This window comes from Amphibalanus amphitrite, unplaced genomic scaffold, assembly GCF_019059575.1.
Source record: "Amphibalanus amphitrite isolate SeventyFive unplaced genomic scaffold, NRLGWU_Aamphi_draft 000056F_arrow, whole genome shotgun sequence".
Lineage (NCBI taxonomy): Eukaryota > Metazoa > Arthropoda > Thecostraca > Balanomorpha > Balanidae > Amphibalanus > Amphibalanus amphitrite.
In genome coordinates, this window is record NW_024881552.1 from 1240170 (window position 1) to 1245241 (window position 5072).

The following is a 5072-nucleotide window of genomic DNA, read 5'->3' on the forward strand; positions in this document are numbered from 1 at the left end:
TTGACCTATGTAGGGTCAAGGTCAGGTCAGGTCTAGTTCAGGTCAGTGACCTCTGGTGACCTCTTGAAGTTTGACTTTCCGGCGGTAATTTTTGGCCCTGAATTCGAATCTGATGGCCAAATAAAGCTCGGGCACTTGGTTTATTGAGCGTCTCAGGGTCAAGGAGAAGTCACCGACAGGTTAGATAACATTTCCGACCCTAAATGTCAGACGGCATTTTCGACCACCCGGGGCGCGAACGCGACCCCGCCGGCTTCCGGGCGCTCTGCCCCGGAAGTTATCGCGTAAAATGTGACAAACTATACACCAAAATGCACCAAATTCATCCAGAAATACGATGGTGAAAATTCCATGACGATATCTGCCATAGCGGCGACGCTACAGGCGCGCAAAGTTAAAAATGCCGATTTTCCCGAACTTTGATCTTTAACCTGCCAAACTTAGGTCAAATATTGACCTATGGTCAAAAGTAATATGCGCAATCGCGAGCTCTCGTCGAGAGCAATACGCTGTTTTTCCGCTAAGCTCTACCACGACGCGTTTCGAAACGGCAGAAAGGGTCGTACCCCCCCCCCCCCTCCACTGGAAAGGATGGCGAAATGCCGTCCACGGGCGAGGGTTAAATTTTTAAATTGCAAATTTCTTAAGCGCCGATTCGGGCAACTTTCATAACTGTAATACCGAGGGGCACGCATTCGTGACGCATGCCCAATAAATGTGAATTGTTATGTCACATTGACGTTATGTTATCATATAGTTCGGAGAAACAAAAAGTCTAGTTCAGACAGAATGGCGGTGGCCATAGGGAAGTTGTGGCATTTTCGCTTATAGTTCGGCTCAGACTTCCGGTGAGATTTGTGCTTCCGGTACTTATTTGATAGGAACATAATTTTTATTAAGGTGAGACGAGCATTTTTGAGAAACATGGCAAACTTCCATTTATAGTTAATAAAAAGTGTGCTCATGGTCTGGAAGAGCAAGGTTAAGAGCAAGGAGCAAGGCCAAAAACATCAGGAGATTTTCTATAAAACGTTGCGGTGAGAGCAAAGAGGGCGAAGAATTTAAGGACGATCCGAAACTACGTAACGGCACACCTTAAAACACAGAAGCCTCTTTAATCGCATTCCTACAGAAAGGGGTCTTTCTCCGGCTGGTCGGCCATATAATACACCGTTTCACCATGTCTGTGGCCTGCCTGTGTAGGGGAACAGTTATCTGCTGACACCGCCCGGGCCCGCTCCCCGCAAACAGCCACCGTGATCAGTGGAATTCAAGCAAACCCAAAACTTTGCTGGAGAAATAATCCCAATATACACAGTACACACTGCCGCACTAACTCCGCGCGGGCTGCGACTGCATGAATCGCTCCCCTTCCCCGGCCTCCCTCCCCCACTCGGGGGAGGGAGGCCGGGGCGGCTGCCTTCCGTGCGGCGGCTGACCCAAGTTCACCAGACAGCAGCCGCCTGGATGGGATACTGTTCCGCAGCGCACTATCGGTACACTCTCTGATACACCAGACCTGTCCCGCTTCGGTCCCGGTATGAGCGCGGATTCTGCGCTCAATAGTACCTACAGGTCTCGTGGGTTTTAGCGGTAGATTTTGCCCCCATGAAATTTAGTAAATTTTCGGCTGTATCTTCTTCGTCTTAAGCTATTAAGTGTTGAAGATGTGATCGATTTATTTGTATGCAATATGCATGTCTGTCATGCTCCTCTAAAATGGCTTCATCGTGCATCGATTAGTTTCTGAGAAATAACCGGAAATGCGAAAAGGCAAAACCTGACGCTTAATCCCGCGAGAGCTGTACCTGCGTCTCATACCTACAGTTCAAGTTGAGCGAAAAAGGTGGGCTCAAGCCATTTGATAGCATGCCCTCAGCTTCAGGTATCTAAAGTTTCCATTAGGTATGTGTTTAAAATACTGTACCAGCGAGATGGAGATTATTTAACCCTCGCCCCGTTGGGGGGGCCATTTTAGCCTCCCTGTGGTTTTTCCTAAATAGCAAGAAAACGGCGGCGCGCAGCGCCGCCAAATTTTCAGTAACCTTCCCGGGCATCAATTTGACACCTTCACACCAAATTTCAAGTCTTAGGTCACCTTAGGTCAGGAGTTATTGAGGTCAAACTGAGGTCATGTTCGAGCAAAAATGAGCAAAAAACATGCAGTCTTGAAACGCTCACCAAATCTACAGTTATCAAGCAATTTCAAAGTTCTTTATATGGTCTGGTAGACAAAAAGCGGCGCTACAAAACTGCCATCTCGGATTTTTCAAAAATTTGGGTTTTTGACCCTCAAAATTCAAAAAAATTGTTTTTTAGAAAAACTAATAAAAATAAAAAAATCCGAATTTCGAAAAACCGGAATATATGTGATAGTCCCTGCGCTCGTCTAGGTATATACATACCAAATTTCAGATCGATATCTCGTTTTTTGGCTAAGTTATGGCGAAAAAACAAAACAAAAATGATGACGTCAAATTTTTGAACTCAATTTTTAGCGATTCTAGACCACGAACGGCAAAACAAAAACCACCATTGAACTCCCCGTGACGAGCTGCATCGATTCGATACCCATTTTATGAAAAAATATCAACTTTGAAATTTGACCTAATTTGACCTGACCTTGACCTGACCTTGACCTGACCTTGACCTGACCTTGACCTGACCTTGACCTGACCTTGACCTGACCTTGACCAAAACGTGACCTAAGCTGGCCCCAAAGGCTGCCTGACCCACATAATCGCATTTGTCATGTAAAATGGACCATAAAACATGTGTCACACGACACTTTCATATTGTGACCCCCCAGTGACCTGACCTCTGTGACCTGACCTGGTATCAGTGACCTCAAATAGCAAAATATGTGTTTGAAGAACATTTCCCCATCGATGATTTTCAATGAAATGCATTTTACTCGATTTTACAACGCATTTCTTGAAATGCCTGTAAACGGTGAAAATTGGACCTTTGACCTGACCTGCGACGTCATCAGTTTGAGGTCAATAAAATTGGGTCACAAGGTAGTTCCCTGATAGGGCTATCCAACACCGTTTGCCGCTTGTCGCTAGGTTGCGTGGTTCTCGAGATCTTGGGGGGGGGGGGGGCAAAATGCCCCCCCCCCCCAACGGGGCGCGTTGCTCGGCAGAGCCCAACGGGGCGCGGGTTAACCCTCGCATGTGTAGGGGGGGTCGGATGGACCCCCTCTCATGGTTTTTCGCAAATAACTGGCGCAAAAGCGGCGTATCGCGACGAAACTTTCAGTATCCTCGAGTTGATCAATGTTACACCTGCCCTGGAAATTATATGACCCTGACCCAAGTGACCTTTGATCTGTGACCTATTTCTCGCGGTCATGTTTGGCCGGAGTCGCGATTCGGCGTATGTCGGCTCGCATTAGCCGCGCGTTTGCGAGCTTTTCGTGGTTTCAAACGTTCAACCATGTGATTTGATGTTGCTCCTATGCATAAGGGTGGATGTCAAGGTAACCTGAAGGTCAGGTCAGGTGACTGACCTTTGGTGACCTCGGTTTACTTTTTCGACTTTTGCATGTTCTAGGCTAGTTTTTTTTTAGTTGAATTCGAATTTAGAAACCATTTGAACAGTTACGAAGTAGTTTTGGTGCCTTCGTAACATGTTACGTAGCTGTCAGAGGCGGTTGACACGTACTACGAATACCTACCCGTCACCAACCCATGACCTGACCTGACCTGACCCGACCTGGTCTAAATGCTTAGACATCATCTGTGATCAAAACTAGCACGATATTCGTGATCAGCACCCCGAAAAAAAATCCATAGCAGCGACACTTTACGACTTTCTAACAGGTCCCGATTTTCCAGACTTTGGGTCATTGACCTGACCTGGAAGGTCAACCAATGACCTAGGACCTTAAAATTGGGTATCCTTGGCTTCCTCTCGTCACGAGCAACACGCTCGTTTTTCTGCGAAGGTCTAGCTCGATTTGGGGCCAAACGGCAAGGGTACCAACCAACAACCAACCCCCCCCCCCCCTACACATTAGAAGCTGGCAAACGCCGCACACATGCGAGGGTTAAAAGAATACCTTTCATATATGAATACTACACAAACCAATTTTCACAATTACCAAACAGTTTTAAGCGCACATTTTGGCCATTTACACACGCACAGAACGGATTCACGGTCTGTACATACCAGGGCTCACCTGTTTGGCACAGTATACCGCCGGCTGGAGTACGTCGGGTAGGACGGTCTGACGTGAACCGGGTGTGGCTCGTTTAGGTGGCCGCCGCCCCTCCGACTCAGTCCGGCGTGCGGGCCGTCCGCGCCCGGCGGCGGGGCCGGCCGGTACTGCGGCTGTACCCCGTACCCGGCAGAGTACCGAGAGGGGCTGGCCCCGCAGCAGCTGATCAGCAGCAGCGGTAGCAGCAGTAATAGTGACAGGGCATATCTGCCCACCCGGAGTCGACACACGGCCATGGCGTCGCGCTGCTGCAGGTCCACTTTCTCCGCCCGGCGGCGGACGAGTGTGCTGTTCGGGCGGCGCCGGTCCTATGGTTCCCCGACTGGCGACTGTCCGGCGGCGCGCTCCCTGTCCACAGCGCCTCTCTCCTCCCTGTGTCCGCCCCGGCCGCCGGTCCCCGCTCTTATAGCGCCGCCGTCACGCCAGCAGCGCGGCTGGTCCGGCGGTGCGGACTCAGAGGCTACTCTGACGCTCATTATCAGGAGCCGGCTGAGATCAGAGCCGGTGATTGGCAGACGGAGGTGCGTGACCGGCCCAACTGGCGACCGGAGGTCATCTGGTCACCAGGGTCATCTGGCCGCACAGTGGGGCGCGTGATGACGTCACAGGGGGAATTAATGACCCGCGCGTGGCACGCAACCTCAACAGTGGCAGATCTCGCCGAGTTAGGTAACTGGTTTTAGTTTTTTTTTCATTAGTCACACGGAGAAAATATTTATTGGTAATTGTATATCTCATATCTGTATACGTAATGTATAGGCGAGACATTGACGATGCGTGGGACGCTAGAACTATCGATTGGCATAGCATCACTCATCAGCTATTACGTGATTTTCGCAAACAAACCAGA